The 20,880-nt window shown below is 34.0% G+C and overlaps 1 protein-coding gene across 1 annotated transcript in view; it reads right to left on the bottom strand.

Annotated features, from left to right (window-relative positions):
• Positions 1–20,880, bottom strand: part of LOC149555216 (heavy metal-associated isoprenylated plant protein 23-like) — a 263,404-nt gene that overhangs the window by 229,144 nt on the left and 13,380 nt on the right. The window lies entirely within an intron of this gene.

Here is a 20,880-nt window from a genome sequence, read left to right as displayed (position 1 = left end):
CATTCAGCCACTCCATTTTCCTATGGAGTCCTTGGAATAGTTTTCTGTCTAAAAGATCCTAGTTGTAATTTGACATAGATCCTTGATTCTTGCTTTTTCCTTCCAACAGCTTTCAGAAATCCTTCCGATAAAGATAGTCTTCCATTTGCATCTTCCATAACTAAAATTTCTACCCATTAAACCTATCAACCCTTAGCTCACCCTTGCCTACCATCACTCACATTTAACCATGAGACTTTCCTGTAGAGGATAACAAAAACAAAAACTAGGCTCTGATACCACTTTTTTGGATTAAACCATAGACAAAAATAACAAATATATGCAAATATAACCAATATCAGAAAATAATAGATCACGCAGAAAAGGATACAAGACACCAAGATTTAATGTGGTTCACCCAATCCTTGAGCTACATCCACCAAACAACAAGTCTGATATTATTATGATCCAGTGATTATAGCCTGATTATAATCTATAATCCCTTATAACTCAATACTCCCGCAAGAACCAATTTTTGCATCACAACTTATGAAGCAATCCCTAACCCTAAGCCATTTTATACAAGTATTTTTCCCACTTTAGGGTTAAAATTAGTTACAATATGTTGGCCATACATTGGTCAATATAAACAATAGCCAATTGATGAATACTAGCCCAAAATTTTGTGCCATTGGAAAATGGAAAATAATAGCCCAAATTTTTTTTTGAAGCAATGCCTTGAGCCCCAAAAAATTTATGAAGTATATATAGTACTTTCCTAATCAGTCACCACAAACTAACATGGAGAGCTCTCTCCATAGCTCGACTAACCAAAGCCTCAACATTATAAAAGGAATAAATGATGAAATAATTTAGTTGCACTCAATGATGGAGGATAGCAAAAAGGGGAAGGAGGAAAAGAACAAAGAGGAAACTAGGGAGGTTGATGATGATGATTCTTTATAAGTTGAGAACCTGACCAAAAGAAGGAGATCAGAAAAGAGGAAGAGGGAAGAGGAGGTTTCTTGGGATGATAGTCAATCAAAGAATGATGAGGAAGAAGCCAAGGGGGAGTTGGAGCTCAAGAAAGTGGAGCTGGTCAAAGAAATGGTGCCCTAATCAGTGCTCCTATTTTTTTATCTTTTCCCCTAGATTTTGGCTATATGTATTTTGACTATTTGTGATGGCTAGATTTGGCCTATTGTTTTCTTTGTTGCTTTGTTGCAACACTTGAACTTTCAATAGTATTTTGTTGTTAACTACTGACTTTCAGGAACCCTTGTAAAAAAATTGTTTTACTTAATTAAAAACATGTAAGTTCATAGAATGCCCTACCATTGCAACATCTAAGTTATAAAGGTACAAACACACATAATCATCTACATTCATTCCTCCAAAATCTCCTAGACACATTTGTTGTGATTAGGTAAGTTATATGCTTCATCAAAGCTTAGTATGTATTTGTTCTCTAGTTTGGTTATAATTCTTTCTAAATAGAATGTTCTCTTCATTTTCTTGTTTGTCATATTATTTTTTTAGTTCATAAGACCATATTAATAAGAATATTCATTCCTCCCAGATCTCCTAACAGATTTGTTGCGAGTAGGTAAAAGGGAATTGAGTACATTAATTTATAATTTCTCTCTGTTTCTACACTTCTTACATTTATCTTCCAGATCTTAGATAACACATTCATTCTCCTTCTTCTTTTTTTAAATTTGGCTTCACTTTTGACTTTCTAAAAAAGTTTTATTCAATTGCATCCTTAAAAATGAGCTTGTAAAGACAATATATCCATCTTGGAGATCGATGTGCATAAGCAAATGTTCATCTGCATCAATGTTTTATCTTGAAATTTATTTTTTCATGAAAAAAAATATAAACTAAGAGAAACAATATGCTAAAAATTAGGGTAGATTAGTTGCATCAATATTGTGTCTAAACATTGGGTCTAGATATGTCAAAACAAAAAAGCTCAAAATTATTAAAAAATATGTTCTATATGATTTACAATAGATTAATAAAGTTTATAGATCAAGGATAATAGAGTATGTGCACCATGGAAGTGCTTTATTAAATAAATAAAGTTAACCTATGTCATCTCAGATTCTTCTATTTTCAGCCCAAAACATCTCTCAAATGATGATGATGATAAAAGTACCAAATGCCTTAGATACTTGTGTTGATTCCAAACAACACTTCATCTTGTCTAGCTTATTCGCTATTTGTACAATTTAATCTATTGATCTGAGAATGGTTTTGACTAGTGAGTGTCTATACACTTAAGTCATTTACTTAGTTCATGCGGAACAAGTAACATATGTCAAGCACAACATATAAGTTAGAGCATGCCAAGTAAATAGTGAGTGTTGAGTTACTCATGTACTGAGTCATTTAGGAGCTAAGAAAATAGTGTATGCTAAGTGATTTAGGAACTGAGCAATCAATACATGCCGAGCCATTTAGATGTTGAGTGATAGTATTGAAGTAAGTATGTGTTGAGAACAGGGGACTTCAATTTCTAAGTAACACAGTTTTGACATAATTGCTTGTATTAGCACAAATTACTATGTAAACCATTTTTTAGCTGACTTAAAGATTGAATTATGATATTTTGGTTGTAAGGATGAGTCTTAAGTTGGAATCCCTGTGCATTAAATGCACCCAATCAAGTAAAGGGGAGGTTTAATCAGAAATATGGATGAATCACAGCCGTTGATTCATACCTAACCGTAAGTCACCTAGGTCTTCTTAAGGAAGACAAGCCCTAAACTTTCTATGAGTGTGAAAGGGAATGAATGAACAATCAAGGAGGGTTTTGCATGCACAAACTAGGACATTCATGGTGACCAAGGTATCATGATCTAAATTATATTGCAGAATCAGTTAAAGGAGAATAGAGGAAGGAAACAATGAACAACAGAGAGACATCTGATTAAGAAGGATCATGTACACAGCAAGATAGAGGTGATTTGTCATCAAGCATAAGAGTGCTAATTACAGGATCAATGCTAAGACATTCTAATAGGTGAATCAATTAAATCTCATAACAGAGTAGTCCTAACAAGTTATATTGAAATCCTCTAACAAGGTGCTTACTTAATTATGAGTTGAAGTCCTTTAATAAGGCACACTTCTAATAGGGTGTTGAAATCCTTTAACAAGGTAAGACCCAACAGTCTTTGTAAGAATTTAATAGGGTAAACCTTTCACAAGGTAGATCATGTTTCATGGTCAAACATTGTAAACTTCATTGGATACACTTTATTACTGTAGTAGTGAAGATCTGTGAGTGTCACCCCCACCCAAGTTTTACTGTCTCATTGGAGGGTTTTTGGATAATCATATCTAGTGTCATATATGTGTGAATACTTACTTACATGCTTTAGATGTATATGCTTTACATGGTATTTTAATTTACTTATTATGAATGTTTGGTGAATATTTTATGGGTCAAAGTTTAAAGCACTGATTCGTGCCCCCCCTCCCCCCACCCCCCTCCCTTGAAAGTTTACATTACCTATTGTAATTCCAACAATTGGTATCAGAGTGAAGTTCCCTAAAAGAGAAGCTTTACATCTTTGAGGAAAGATCTTGGAAATGGAAGTCCACAAGTTGAAAAATATTATTGAGAATCAGGAGATTGAAATACAACTCATTCTACATGAGCTAAATGAAGCAAGAGAAGATCTAAAGAAATCATTAAAAAGAAGGAAGGAAATTGCTATTGAGGAAAATGACACACAATAAAAAGAGATGGACACTACTAAGCTATTTACAAATGAGGCTTCAATGAATTTTATGCAACTATTATAGATTTAATGGAAAAGAATAGAATTCAAGTTGAAGAAATCAGAAATCTTAAGTTAGACCAAGAATCACAAGCCATATTACTATGTGAGGTGATCGAACATAAAAAGGAAGTAGTCAAAGAAAAAAGCCATGATTGAAGATGACAAAAGATTTTTGACCAACATATTGAAAGAGAGATCATCAAAGGCAACTAAAATTGCTAACATGCAATTGGAAACTTTGGGTCAAATGATGGTTGCAAATCATGAACTAAATGCCAAGGACATTGAGATAACAACACTAAATTTGTAGAATGAATAGTTGAGCAATGATCTAAAAAGGGGAAAGGAGTTTACTAAAAAAATTAATAGACCTAGTGAAGCCATCAAGTACTTTGAACAATTGATGAGATCTCATAGATCTAACAATGATACATTTGGATTGGGATACACAAGTACTAAAGAAGGAGAATCATCCAAAAGTGTTGAAGAAAGGAGTAACAAAGGTAAGAATTCCAAACCTACTTGTCATAATTGTGGTAAGAAAAGACATACTACTAACATATGCAGGAGAAAGACTGTAAATTAGAATGTTAAGCAGAAGAGCATGGGTCACTACCATATGTGCAACAAACAAGGTCATCAGGCACATGAATGTAGAACCAAGACAATGCACACTCAAAAATTTGAGAGATATTGTTATAACTATTAGAAGTATGGACATAAAGCTTTTGAGTGAAAATCCAACCCAATGTGGTCATCAAACAAGAAAAAAAAAGGTAAAGAACAATAGTAAATTTTATAGTTGGGATTATAATACAAGGTATAGTTGTCACTACTGTCAAGTGTATGGACATGTTCCTAAGAACTATATTAAAATAGACTTCAGGAGTGACTACAAAAGGTGGTTGTGTCAAACCACATGTTTTAGCTATGTGAAAACTAGTCACATTAGTAGATATTGTCCAACAAGGTTAAATGCACCAAGTTGTGAGTTTAATAAAGGCAAAGGAAAGGTAGATATTGAAATATCAAGAATGAAATGAACAATAAATGGAATAGAAAGGAGGATCGTAGCACATCAAGTGGAAAAGGCATCACTTCACCTAATGGGTCAGGTGATCACACCTCATCAAACTAAGAAATCAAGAGGTATGTAGGACTAATATTTAAAAAGGATGCATCATACATAAGTTCCAAGGATTTAGTTTTGAAAAGATCACATAAGCATGAATAAAGATGCAAATTGTTGTTAGGAATTAAAGAAAAATCTTTAAGTTTTGTTAGTTTTTCATGTTATTGCCGAAGCATAAAAATTTTCCTATGGTTGCCAAGTGAAATGCTAGTTGATGCCAAGCTCGTAATGGTTTTCAAGTGAATGGAAAGAAAAGTGGATGTTGAGTGAGCCAGAAATCAGTTGATGCTAAGATTACAACTGTGTAAGCACTTAGCATGAATTACAGTATTTTAAAGGGCTATTTGATCAATTTTTGCTCAGTTAACATCACTTGAATTCGAGAGAGAGAAAGAAGAGCTAAAGGAAATCTAGAAATTTCATCCAAAGTGTTTGTAGGAGATTTGAGTAGCTATTCAACATCATTTCATTAGGATTTACAAGGTATTTATCATGTGTCAAGCTACACTATTTCAAATTTCATAAACCCTAGACTTATGTAATGGCGTCTAGTTCTTCCAAAACAAAAGGTGTAGAGGAAAAAGAGTTTTTAAATGTTTTAGTTAGTTATTAATGAGATAAAACCACCTATTTTCAAGGCTATTCCAAAGATAGGGTACAAACAAGATCCCTCTGGTGTGTTATCTATGATACCACCACAAGTTTTAATGATTCAAGATGTTATAAAGTCTTATATAATTGTAAGACTGAGAGTATTAGTGACATGGAAATCAAAGAGGAGTATGGAAGATTATGTGAAAATAGTGTGTTGAGGAAAGAATTCAAGATTGTAGAAAAGAAAGGGTTAACTCGTGCCCTATATTTCCCTAACATTTTCAAAGTTGAGTGGATCAAGATTGTTTTGAGCAGAATTCATGATAGCTTAGTGTGGTTAGATAATGGACCAATCAAAATCACAAAGAGGGTAATTCATAGGGTAGGAAGGTATCCAACCCTAGATCAACCAAAGACTATGAGAAGTGAGACCAAAGAAGTTATTGAAAAGAACACAGGGGCTGTGTGGAACAAGAGGGGAATGGCCATAGACACAATCATAGATCCCTTGATATCTTTTGTAGTGAGGATAATTGCAAATGAGTTTTATCAATCAAGTAGATTAAACAGTGTACCCTGCATTGTAGTGGATATGGGCTACAAGATTTTGAAGAAGGATCATTCATATGATCTTACCGAGCTAAAGTTATAACAATTAATTGAAAATCTAGGAGCAATAAGGAAAACAAAGAGTTCTTAGTGTAAATTTAGATCTATTTTGGTATGTATCTTCTTTTATGTACAAAACACATTTCCTACATTTGATTATGTTGAATGGAAGACAAATAGGTTTTTTACAATTCATATAGGAGATTTCATTGAACAATTAGGTGATAACTTTGAGTTAGTAATGTCTAGTCATTTTGAGGATTTCAAACAATCCATGAAGAAGAGATTAAGAATTCTAGAACTTTTCATTAGTGGAAAAATATTATGATGATGTTTGTTTCCTAGTTGATGTTGATCACTCATTTGTTCAAGCTACAATTCCTAGAGTGAGATGGCTAAGACCATTAGGATATGAGATTAATGTCGATGAGGCCTCTGCAGAAATCACAACATTACTTGTAGAAGAAATGGACAAAGATGCCAAAGCTCTAGGTAACTTTGAGTTGGCCAAATTAAAGATTACTATGGAGTTGAAGACTACTTCAGTGATTAGGAAGAAGGATAAACTGGTGAAAAAACTCAAAGAAAAATTTGGTGAGGGTATTGAGGAGGACAAAGAAGAGGAAGAGGATGAAGAGGAAGAAGACACTCAAATTCAAGCACCACTAGCATTAACACAAGGTCAGGGTGAGGATTAGCAAGAGGAAGAAATAGAGACTGCAGAAGGTGTCGAGAAAGAAGAAGTTGAGGAAGCACCTTTTCCTATTGATTAGAAGAAGAGAAAGGCCAAGGCACAAGTAGTGACAAGACCTAAAAGGGTTTCTAAACTAAGCCAACCCAAATGAACAACACCTACCACAAAGGCCAATACACAAGTCATTACACAAAAGGCTATAGAGAAAGCCAAGCCTAAAGAGTAGGAAGGTGAAGCATAGAAAAGACCTAGAAGAAAATATGTTGCTCAGGCTGAATTTGATGAGGAAAGGACTAAATCTAATGACAAAAGACAATTCCAAGTGGTGATCCATAATCCATCTTCAGATCTAGATAACTTATGTGAGAATTTTGGAAACAGTGTTGATTTATCAGGTTTCTCTCACATTGATTTTGAAAATCTTGGAAAAGTTGAGAAGAATCAAGTGGAGGAGGCACTATATGCCATGATGGCTACTTTTAAGAAGACTCCTTTATAAATTTCCAACTCCATACCTAAAAGACTATATGAAAGAGTTGAGCAAAAAGGGCACTATTGTTTAGATATAGAGAGGCAAATTAGGGGGACAACCCTTGCTCAAGTTATGTCAAAACTTAGCAACACACAAATATCTAAAGCCATAAAGAAATATACATTGTTAGGTTTGTTCCTACATATACGACATTTAGCATACTATAGAACAACATAGAGGATGTTCTTCATAATTCCAAACAAATGTGAAAGATCACATATGGACTAGCCATAGTCAAAGAAGGTGAACAAGAACCTATTGAGGTCAACAATAATGAAGATGATGACAAATGAAGAAGGCATAGTTGAGGGAGGCACTAATATGATTATAGATGATCAGGAAATAGTTGAGGAAGAGCAGTAACAAGAACATAGTGTACAAGATGCACAAATTTCAAGTGCCACCCCTCCACAAGTAATAAGTGTAAGTACTAAAATTGTTACAATAAAGGATGTTTCAGATCCTACTACTCAGAACATCAACCCCTTAATAGAGGAAGATCTGAAAAAGATACTTGACCAATCCATACTATAGGCCAAATTATGTGACAATCCTATATTGGTAAGTGTAGATGAAATTCAAAAATTGGTGACTATTACTGCAAGGGAGGAGGTGAAAACATAAGAACTACCTATAATCACTCCTCAAGTCACTAATGTACAACCTTCACAACCCTTGGTTGTATATCAGAGGAAGGAGATAGTGGAATGCATTGTCAGTACACACACAGATGGCACTCCAGTCTCAGAAAATGTACCATAAGTTGCAACAGATAAAGTTGAGACAATTGGAGAGGATAAGGTGAAAAAGCTAGTTACTAATGAGACACACAGTCAAACAAGTTAGGTAGATTTACCTGCACCTCTAGCACAAGAACAAGGTGCAATTCAAATCAATGAGGTATAAAAGGAAAAGCTTGAAGATACTGATTTGATAGCCAAGCTGAAGGAGCTAGCAGTAATTCAAGCACTAGTAACTTTACTAGAATCTAGCACTCCTTCCATTCAAAATATTCAAAGGTCGACCATAGATGCACAACACGTTTGCAATTCTCAGCACCAAATCCTAGTTCATCAAAGGTAGAAGAGGTAATAGCTTTGGAGATGTTAGCCTAGATGAAGAAATTGTATTGCCTAAGTTTGATCATGCCACAATAACAATTGAGTAGATGGGTATACTTCAAGGGGCCTTAGCAAGAAAGAAACATTAAGAACTACTTAGGAGGGAGCATAGGCAGAAGCAAGATCTAATTGAGATCAAATAAATTTTCTTAGATGCATTCATTCTACCTACTCTAGATGAATCAAAGCCAATCATTGAATAATTGACCAACATAGTGGAAAAAGTAAGTAATACAGGCCCTAATACTAATGTTAAAATGTCAAATTGTTAGAATGGTCTGAGAAGAGGTTTCAAACTGGAGTAAATGAGAAGATATCTAGTGGAATTTCACTCACACAAGTTGCATTAGCAACTAAGATAGATAGTGTGAAGAAGATAGTAGTGAACATTTTCTCTCTATACACCAAATTGTGTAATCCTACACTATTCAAATAGGAAATAAGGAATCACATCCTAAGCTTGGAAATTCAAATGCAATCATCTAGAGCTAAATTTCTCATGAATCCAGATTAAAGTGGGAAACACTTTAGGACCCTCTTGCAAACTCAAAGTCAATTAGTAGCACTATCAGCAGATGAAGCCAACATAAGGGCTAAACTAATAAGCATCTAAACTACATTGACTCCTCACATGGAGATTCTACAAAAGGAGTTAGGCTATGCAGAAACTCTTATGAATAAATACCCCAATATTTCTATATTAGATGGCCTAGTACACCTTGTTGCCGAGCTGGCCATCCAAATTAAGCCATTGGAGGTAGCTTGTGACAATTGGGATGCTGCTCTTAAGATCATTCTTGAGGTCTATAAATCCTTTTTGGACAAATACACTATTAATGTATGACCCATTGACATCAGTGTCAAAAAGGGGGAGTAAGAGCTATTAGGGAGCAGAAAGAGTGAGAATGGGAGAATAAGAGAAAATGGGGAGTAAGAGAAGAGAACAAGTGAAAGAGTATTAGTTGAGGCAAATCTCCTCAATAGGAGAGATTTTGATATAGAACATAATTGATCAAACAACTTAAAGGGAGTTATCAGATATTTGAGGTATAAGTTGTTGCAAAATTTTGACATTTTGAAATTTTGTATAGAAGTTGAATAGTTAGTTATGTTATGCTCATAAGAATAAGAGTATTAATACATGACAAAGTGTTTTTTGACACTCATGTCAAAGGGGAAGATTGTTGATCTCATAATGGTTTTGACTAGTGAGTATCTATACACTTAAGTCATTTACATAGTTCATGCCAAAAAAGTAACATATACTGAGCACAACATATAAGCTAGAGCATGTCGAGTAAATAGTGAGTGTTGAGTCACTCATGTGCCAAGTCATTTAGGAGCCAAGCAAATAGTATATGCTAAGTGATTCAAGAATCGAGCAAGCAGTGCATGCTGAGTTATACAAATGTTGAGTGATAGTATTGAAGTTAGTATGTGTCGAGTACCAGGGACTTTAGTTGCTAAGTAACACAGTTTTGACATAATTGTTTGTATTTGCACAAATTACTATGTAAACTATTTTTCATCTGACTTAAATATTAAATTATGATATTTTGGTGAAAAGAGTGAATCTTAAGCTGGAATCTCTATGCATTACATGCACCCAATTAGGTAAAGGGAAGGTTTAAGTGGCAATATGGATGAATCACAGCCATTGATTCATACCTAACCCTAAGTCACCTAGGTCTTCTTAAGGAAGACAAGCCCTAAACTTTCTATGATTATGAAAGGGAATGAATGAACAACCAAGGAGAGTTTTGCATGTGCAAACTAGGACATTCATGGTGACCAAGGTAACATGATCTGAATTTTATTGCAAAATTAGTTAAAGGAGAATAGAGGAAGGAAATAGTGAATAGTAGAGAGACATCTGATCATGAAGGATCATGTACACAGTAGGATAGAGGTGATCTATCATCAAGCATAAGAGTGCTAATCATAGGATCAATGCTAAGACATTCTAAAAAGTAAATTAGTTAAATCTCTTAACAAAGTAGTCCTAATAGGCTGTATTGAAATCCTCTAACAAGGTGCTTACTTAATTGTGCTGAAGTCCTTTAACAAGGCACACTTCTAATAGGGTGTTGAAATCTTTTTCTTGAAATTTGATTGAAAAGATTATTATTGAAGAAGGGAGATTGTTGATAAAGAATGTTTTCAATCATTGTTTTGTCACTAATGTCAAACCTGCTATTTGTTGGAATGACAATTGCTTATAAGATCCAAGTACTATCACTTAGTTGATTGATGAAGAGGATTTAATCAATAAGATGTAACAAAAGCACCTAAAGGAAAGGTTGAGTTATGATTTTGTAATGAAGTACAAGGATAAATTAAGACAATGGTAAAATGATTTATTGATAATACACTTGAAGATAAAGAGGTTGGCCACACTTAGAAACTCTAGAAGAATAAGTTATAACAAAACTGTCTGCAAAGCTTAACTATATTGATCAGTGAGTGCCAAGCAAGTTAGTTCATGCTGAGAAGATTATCAATAAGTGTCGAGAAAATGCAAAATCTAGTGTGTGCCAAGCAAAACAAAAGGTGCCAAGCTAGATAAAATGTAATAAGTGCCAAGCATCAGTAAAACTTAGTTGATGTCAAGTGAATCCATAGTAGGTGCCGAGTAACACAATAGGTTCCAAGTAACACAATATGTGTTGAGAATCAGAAAGTCAATAGTTTTGAGCTACTACATTATTTGAAAAGTCAAAGATTTGCCAAATCTAAGCTAACAAGTTTGTTACCTTGAATTTTGTTAAGTAGATAGAAGATAAGGATGATGAGTTGGTGGCATAGAATTCTAGGTTAATAATTTTTGGGTGAATAAAGGTGGATTCCACAAGATGTTTCTAGAAGAAACAAGATAAGGGGAAGATACATCGTACCCTACCTAATCCATTCGAACCTAAAAATAAGAGCGGGAAGATTAGAGCAGGAAAAGTATTCCAAACTCCTATTTGAGGAGTTAAGGTCAAGAAGCAAGAGCGGTTGGAGAAAGTGTGTGGTGCCAAGGAGAAGGAATGGAGAGGGGAAAATAGAGTATAGAGACTCTACTTTGATAGGTGACCACAGAGGTGATTGCATTGGAACAATAAGCATGAAGACTCAAGGAGACAAAGGTTGAAAGGAGGACAAGTTGTCAGAGCTGTAGAGACTGAAAGCCAAGAAAATTTGTGAACTGAATTGAGATCTGAAATCTACAAGTTATGTTATGAGTTGTATCAGATTAAAAGCCCTTATTGTTACTCTCTACCAATTGTATTAGTTAGGGGAAAATCCTATGGACTTAGGTTGGTTTAACAACCATTTTGTAAATCCTTTAATAAGGTGACATTCCAAGTGAATGTTTAAAGTCCTTTGACCAGGCCCACTTCTAATAGGGTGGTTGAAATCTCTTAATAGGGTCACATTTAACAATGTTTTTTGTAGTCTTTAACAGGGCAAGCATTTCACAGGGCATCACTTTAGAAGAGTGAGAAAGTGGTAGCATGTTACTAGTGATTTTTCCCAAACTGGGTTTCCACGTAAATCACTGTGTTATGTGTTGATCTTTCATGTCTTATTTCTGCATGTTGATATATTAGTAACTTGCTAAGAAGAATGTTTAGCTTGGATGCATGGTTAGTTTAATGGGTTCACTATACTTAGTGAAAAAAAGTTTTATTGGGACATTTGGACCTTGAATAACTGATTACACCCCTCTCAATTATTCTAAAGAATTTCTAACAATTGGTATTAGAGCCATCTACTAATTTGGTTTAAAGGTACTAGAACCAAAAAGATTAAGATGTCTAAGAGAGAAATTTCCAAGCTCAACAGAGATAATTTTGTTGCATGGCAAAGTTTAATGAAGTTGCACCTAGGATCAATAGGTGATCATGCACAAATCTCAATTGAAGTAGGACATGTTGATCCAGTTGGTGTCCCTACTACAGAAGATATGAAGAAAAAGATGGAGCACAATTAGGAAATGTTGGAGATTGCCTCTACTCTCAGCTATACTGAATTTCATGACATCAAGGGATGTACCTTTGCATTCAAGATGTGGGAAGCCTTGTCAAATATTTATGGAGGAGATCAAAATGTCCAAAGGGCAAAAAGAGAAAGCCTTAGAGGAAAGTTTGATGACATGAGAATGGAGTAAGGTGAGAACATTGCTCAATGTACCTCTAGAATAAAGGAAGTAGTAAGTGCAATAAGAAGTTTGACTAGTCATTTAGATGATGAAACTATTATCAGCAAAGTCTTAAGAACCTTGATCCCCATCTATGCTATTAGAGTATCGGCCATCCAAGATTTGAGATGCATACCGGGAAACAAGCTAACTCTTGAAGGTATAGTAGGAAGACTTACTGCATTTGAGTTATCCAACTATGATAACTACAAACTTAAGAATCTTGAATATACTTTCAAGGCTAAGCTATTATTGAAAGCAATTGAAGAGATGAAACCAAAGATGAAGAAGATGTGGAACAATTGGAAGCATTGCTAGCCAGAAGATTTCATAAAGGCAAAGGTAAATTCAAAGGTAAGTTTCCTATCATTTGTTTTAATTGCAATGAAGTATGACATATAGCTATAAGGTGTACACAAAAGAAGAACTATAGAGAAGGCAACAAGAATAAGAATAGAAGAGAAGATGATAGCAGAGATTACAAAGACAAAGGAAAAACTGCCACATTGTTGAAGAAGAGAATTCTAATGAAAATGATGATGAGGTAGTCTATGTAGCCATGGAGGATGAGTCAGATAAAGATGAGGCAACAACACTAGTAACCTGTGTAAACAAAAATGACAGGTGGATCATAGACAATGGGTTTTCACATCACATGACAGGAGACAAAAGTAAGTTTGTTATTTTAACCCAGTATGATGGAAATAGTTTTAAATTTTGAAATGATGCTCCATGTCTAATCAAAGGAAAAGGTTCCATTAAGCTTATAGAGAAAATTTCATGTGATAATGCATATTATGTTGAAGGATTGAACTACAATTTGTTGAGTGTGTCACAGTTAGGCAATGTAGGATGCAAAGTAGAATTTGGAAACAAAATTGCCAAAATCTATGACTCTGATGGAAATATGATAGGAAAAGGAGACCAAACAAGGAGTAATCAGTTTTACCTAGATATGGAGGATGCAGTCTATCTTATTGTCAGATTTGATGATGTGTGGCTATGGCATAAAAGGCTATGTCATGTCAACTTTGATAATATAATTAGCATTAGAAAAATGAAGAAAGTCAAAGGTTTTCCTAAACTGAAGAAGCCTAACAATACAAATTGCAAATAGTGTCATCTAGAAAAGATGACCAAGTCAAGTTTCAAAAGCAAAACCTATACTTCCAAATGAGTACTAGAGTTAGTCCATACTGCTTTATGTGGTGGCCCAATAGAACTGCAAAGCTACAAAGGAGACAAATATATAATGTTGTTTGTTGATGACTACTCTAGGATGATGACAATCATGTTCTTAAAGGAAAAATCTAATGCATTTCAAATGTTTAAGTGGTACTTGGCCAAGGATGAGCAAGAAATAGGGAAGAGTCTAAAGTGCCTAAGATCAGATAGAGAAGGAGAGTTCACATCAAAATAATTTGAGACATTTTGCAATGATAAAGGAATTAAGAGAAAAACATCAGCACCTAGAACTCCCCTACAGAATGGAATTATAGAGAGAAGGAATAGATCAGTGATGGATTGTGCTAGAACATTAATGATGGAGAATAATGTTGCTCTAAAGTATTGGAGAGAAGCTATAAGTATAGCTGTCTACACCCTAAATTGAGTACAAATAAAGAAAGGTACAAATGTAACACCTTTTGAATTATGGTATGGTCACTCAACTAATGTAAAACATTTCAAAGTGTTTGGTTGTAAGTGCTATATTCTTAAAGATTCTAAAAATGAAAAGTTTGATGCAAAGAGTGATGATGATATATTCCTTGGATACTCCACTAGAAGTAAAGCATATAAGTGTTTAAATACTAACACTAAAAAAATTGTGGAGAGTGCAAATGTAAACTTTGATAAGCATATAGAAGTTCAAGTTGATGAATCCATCAAGAAACTAGAAGAGTACAAATCCTTTATATACTTCTATGAAGGAATGCCTATTGAAGAAGAAGCTACTAATCAAGTTAGAAATCAGCAACAAGTTTTAGTATTAGATGAGTCACAACCAATGAATGCCAAGTTGCATTTAGAAGGTGAGCTATAGAATGAAGATAATGCATATTTTGACTCTAAAATTAGTACACATGAAAGAGATGCTAAGCTACCTAAAAGAGATGTGCAAAGTGACTCTGAAACTGAAAGACCAAACATGGAAACAAGGACAAAACCAAGGCTATCCAAGTATGTAAGAAGACATCAGCCTACTAAACAAATCATTGGTGACAAGGAAGCCAAACCAATGATAAGAAATAAACTAAGAAATGAATCATGTCTGCTAAGCAAGATTGAACCCAAAATAGTGAAAGATGCACTACAGGATTAGGATTGGTGTAAAGCTATGGAAGAGGAGATTATGCAAATAGAGAAGAACAAAACTTGGACTTTAGTCCAAGACCTATTGATAAGAGTGTGATTAGTACTAAGTGGGCATTTAGAAACAAGCTAGATGAGAATGGTGAGATCACAAGAAATTAGGCCGAACTAGTCTGCAAATGTTATGCTCAAGAAGAAGGACTGGACTATGGGGAAACATTTGCCCCTATTGCAAGGATGGAAGAAGTAAAAACTCTACTTGCATATGCTGCTTACAAAGGTTTTAAAGTCTACCAAATGGATGTAAAATTTGTTTTTCTGAATGGTATACTAGAAGAGGAAATCTACATAGAACAACCAGAGGGATTTGTTGATGACAATAACAAGGATATGGTATACAAACTGCATAAAGCACTCTATGGTTTGAAACAAGCACCTAGAGCTTGGTATGCGAGAATTCACAAATATCTTGTAAAGATAGGATTTGAGAGAACAGATGACAATAGCAACCTCTATATCAAGACAGAAAAAGGTAAAGACATTCTGATATTTGAAATATTTGTTGATGATATAATATTTGGAGGAAAAGATGCACTATGCAAAGATTTTGCTGATTAGATGAGACATGAGTTTGAGATGTCAATGTTTGAGGAAATAAAATTCTTTGTTGGATTACAAGTGCATCAACTGAAACAAGACATATTTGTGACTCAATCAAAATATATCAAGGAGATACTCAAAACATTTGGCTTAGAGGATTCAAAACTAGTTAGTACACCAATGGTAACAAGACATAAGTTATCTAAGAATGATGAGTCAGCTAAAGTAAATCAAACAATGTACATATCAATGATTGGAAAGTTATAGTATGTTGTGCATAGTAGACCAAACATTGCATTATCTATTGTAATAGTGGCAAGTTTTTTCTGTAAATTCAAGAGAAAATCATCTTATGGTAGTAAAAAGAATAATGAGGTACCTAAAAGGAACAGATGACTTTGGCTTATACTACAAGAGGACTGAAAAGTTTGAGTTGAATGCCTACACTAATGCAGATTGGGGAAGTAATATAGATGACAACAAAAGTACTAGTGGAGGAGCACTCTTCCTAGGTAATAAATTAGTCACTTGGACTAGAAAAAAGCAAAGTTGTACCTCACAGTCCACAACTAAAGCTGAGTATGTTGTTGTCGCCATCAACTGCACCAATATTGTATGGATCAAGCACCTGTTGAAAGGTATGAAGGAAGAGGTAACTGAACCTATAATACTATATTGTGATAACACAAGTGCCATCAACATATCAAAGAATCATGTGATGCATGCCAAAACAAAGCACATTGCAATTAAGTATCACTATGTAAGAGAACTAGTGGAAGACAAACAAGCGAAGATGGAATATGTCAACTCAAAGGAACAAATAGCTAACATCCTCACAAAACCATTACCTAAAGATGCATTTGATTATCTTAGAGGTAAGTTAGGAGTGATACCCCTATCCAAGGTTGTTTAAGTAACAACAAGACAGCCCTGCATAAAATGAGTTGATAGCTGAAATGATATAAATTGATGTAGAGGATACTTACTTTAGGTTTTTCCTTAAGTAATCAAAATACTAAAATTCCAAATAAGTGACAACCAAGGTGACAGAGGGAGAAATTGGAGTTCCTACAAGTGCTACACTTGCATGATAAGATGCTGAAATAATATGTCTTTGGCATTGTTGTCAAAGAGGGAGAAATAGTAGAAATTGATCAAATCTACATGATCAAATGTATAAAAAGAGAAATAACAGCTAAAAGGGAGAAAACAACACAAACAAGAATCAATTAGGATAACAAGATTAGAGAGGGAGTAGAACAAAAAGGAGAAGACGGTGTATCAACAAAAAAGATATCTCTAATACTTTGAAAGATAGAGTTACTTACAGAATTCAGAGGGAGTCATAAGAAATTCAAAGTTGCTAATAGAATGAATAATTTTGGATACAAAGTTTTTTTTTGGCATTTCACTTACTATTTTAACCTAGTTAGCATTTTGATAACTTGGTTGATCAATTTGGTTTGCATTGAAATCTAATTGAAAAGATCATTATTAAAGAAAGAAGATTGTTGATAAAGAATGTTTTCAATCATTGTTTTGTCACTAATGTCAAACCTACTATTTTTTAGAATGACAATTGCTTATAAGATCCAAGTAATATCACTTAGTTGATTGATGAAGAGGATTTAATCAATAAGATGTAACAAAAGCACCTAAGGGAAAGGTTGAGTTATGATTTTATAATGAAGTACAAGGATCAGTTAAGGCAATGGTAAAATGATGTATTGATAATACACTTGAAGGCATAGAGGTTGGCCACACTTAGAAACTATAGAAGAATAAGTTATAAAAAAATTGTCTACAAAACTTGACTATATTCATCAGTGGGTGCCGAGCAAGTTAGTTCATGCTCAGTAGATTATCAGTAAGTGTTGAGCAAATAAAAAACCTATTGTGTTCCAAGTGAAATAGAAGGTGTCGAGCAAGTTCAGGTGCTGAGCTAGATAAAATGTAATAGGTGTCAAGCATTAGTAAAACTTAGTTGATGCTGAGTGAATCCACAATAGGTGTTGATTAACACAATAGGTGTCGAGTAACACAGTATGTTTCGAGCATTAGAAAGCCAATAGTGTTGAGTTGCTACATTATTTGAAAAGTCAAAGATTTTCCAAATTTGAGCTAGCAATTTTTTTACCTTGAATTTCGTGAACCAGATAGCTAGTGGCATAGAATTCTAGGTTAACCATTTTTGGGCGAATAAAGGTGGATTCCACTAGATGTTTCTAGAAGAAACAAGATAAGGGGAAGATACATCGTATCTTATTTAATCCATTCGAACCCAAAAATAAGAGCGGGAAGATTAGAGAAAAAGTATTCCAAACTCCTATTTAAGGAGTTATAGGTCAAGAAGCAAGAGTGGTTGGAGAAAGTGTGTGGTGTTAAGGAGAAGGCATCGAGAGGGAAGAATAGAGTATAGAGACTTTGCTTCAATAGGTGAGCACAAAGGTGATTGCATTGGCACAAAAATCATGAAGACTCAAGGAGACAAAGCTTGAAAGGAGGACAAGCTATCAGAGGTATAGAGACTGAAAGCCAAGAAAATTTGTGAACTGAATTGAGATCTGAAATCTGCAAGATATGTTGTGAGTTATATCAGATCAAAAGCCCTTATTGTTACTCTTTAGCAATTGTATTAGTTAGGGAAAAATCCGATGGACTTAGGTTGGTTTAACAGCCATTTTGTAAATCCTTTAACAGGGTGACATTCCAAGTGAATGTTCTAAAGTCCTTTGACCATGCCCACTTATGATAAGGTGGTTGAAATTCCTTAATAGGGTCACATTTAATAGTGTGTTATGTAGCCTTTAATAGGGTAGGCCTTTCACAGGGCGTCACTTCAGAAGAGTGAGAAAGAAGAAGCATATTACTAGTGGTTTTTCCCAAATTGGGTTTCCACGTAAATCACTATGTTATGTGTTGATTTTTCATGTCTTATTTATGTATGTTGATTTATCAGTAACTTGCTAAAAAGAATGTTTAGCTTGGATGCATGGTTAGTTTAATGGGCCAATATACTTAGTGGAAAAAAGTTTTATTAGCACATTTGGACCTTGAATAACTTATTCAACACCCCCCCCTCTTAGTTATTTTAAAGCCTTTCTAACACCTGTAATAGGATAAGACCTAATAGTCTTTGTAAGCCTTTAATATGGCAGACCTTTCACAGGGTAGATCATGTTTCATGGTCAAATAGTGAAACCTTCATTGGATACACTTTTAAACTATAATAGTGAAGAATTGTGGGTGTCATCCCACCCCAGTTTTACCTTCTCATTGGAGGGTTTTTGGGTGATCATATCTGGTGCCATATATGTGTGAATACTTACTTACATGCTTTAGATGTATATGCATTACATGGTATTTTAGTTTAATTGTTATGGATATGTGGTGAATATTTTACAGGTCAAACTTTAAAGCATTGATTCCCCCCCCCCCCTTCTTAAAAGTTTACCTTTCCTATTGTAATTCCAATGGAATCATCTACACTTTACCATCTGGGTTTTCTATCATTTTAATTCTATAATTGGAGATTTCAATGATGATTTCATGACAGTTATTGACCTTGTCCTCATTACCAGTGCCTAAGCATGTTTTCTCTATCATCTTTGTATATTATCATCCTCCATAAAAAATGTGTTAGCTTCATGCAATCAAATCCGCTCAATTATTTGATATGTCTTAATAGCCCAAACAGGAATAGATTTTTAAAAACTTCCATAGAGAACAGTGAGATCAACATTCTAATTATATGTATAGAAAAATGAAAAATCCCATGAAATCAAAATTCTAATGATTTTTATAGAGATTTTCATTAAAATCAAAGTGCTAATTATTTGTATAGAAATTTGTGAAATCTGAAACTACAATCATCAATATATACTAATAAAAAACTATCCTCCATTTATGTTCATTATTCAAACAAACATACTTCATCATACTTTACCCATTTTGACTATATAGTCTTTTTGCAATTATTCATCTACCAACAACTAATATTTCATCTACCAATAACAAATATGAAAATCACAATATAAACCATCTCAAGTCTTTGGAAACATAATTTCCTAATATGGATATATACATATTGATCATTATTGTACTTTTGAAATAGATTCCTTGCAAATGTAGAGGCTGAAAATTCAATCGAAAATGCTAAGATTTATTTTCCTTGCACAAGGCATGTTATGGTTAGTAGAATTGTGGTGCATATATAAACCTTTATGCTCAACATGCAACAACTATTTGTGGTGATTTAAGACCATCATTTCCTATAGGCACAACCAAGTTATGGCACATTGATCCCAGTTTATCTACATTCATGGCATGTCGAACCTATGTCGAAGTATGGTTAACGATGAAAGCAAAAATTGAGGCATTTTTAGATAACTATTAAATAGATGATATGGGGTAGAGTAATCATCTATCTATAGCTACAACCATTGGCTATGATAGGAATGTGTCGGCTCAAAATGACATGTTCTTAGTGATCAAACCAAAGAATGTGTCTGTGATTATGAATATCTTCATCAAGATTGGACTATACACACATCTTTATCAAGATTTGACTTTACACTGGTTAGAACATGATACATGATTATCCAACCTAAGCCTCTTGAGCTATATAATAAAGCCACAACCATTTCAATGAGTAAGGAAGAATAAAAGCCAATAATCATAGGGAATTTTATTTTATATTTATCAATTTTCCTCAGTAACAATCCTCTTACATATTACAGTAGTAAAGGACTACTGGAAGCCCTACTAGAGATATGAGTACAATGCTTTAGAACATAGGGAAATTAATGTACTATTAAAACCCTAGAATCAATTTATGCCAATACTTTGATAGCATATGTACCACTAGTGATTTGAAAACATGGAAATAAGATCTCTCCTCATAAAATAAATTAATATGTGAATGATTATGGTTGTGTTCATAGGGTTAGAATCACTTTATGTCTCTCATTAAGATTTAGGTTTATGTTTCACTCCATGTGACATTAAATTAGGAACCAAAGAAAAAGTGATTAACAATTATTTAAATATAATAATGCATACAATGTAGTATAGGATTTAATTAGAATCAAGTTCATACACATACTAAATATGAAAACTAAATTTTTTTTTACACAAAAACTTTATTGTTATACATTTCTATCATATTTTATACATATAATATTAGTATGTTGGCTTATGTTTCACTCCATAAGGTTCTACGGCATATGTTATGATTAGAGTTAGGGTTTTAGGTATAATTAGTGCAAGACTTTTAAATGATATTAGGGTTAGGTTTAGAAGTATTTTCCAATTAGAGATAGGATTATGC

This window comes from Cupressus sempervirens, chromosome 5 (assembly GCF_028749045.1).
Source record: "Cupressus sempervirens isolate cs-2001-9-10 chromosome 5, ASM2874904v1, whole genome shotgun sequence".
Classification (NCBI taxonomy): Eukaryota; Viridiplantae; Streptophyta; class Pinopsida; order Cupressales; family Cupressaceae; genus Cupressus; species Cupressus sempervirens.
Note: the sequence above shows the minus strand (reverse complement) of the source record. Positions and strands in the feature narration are given on the sequence as shown.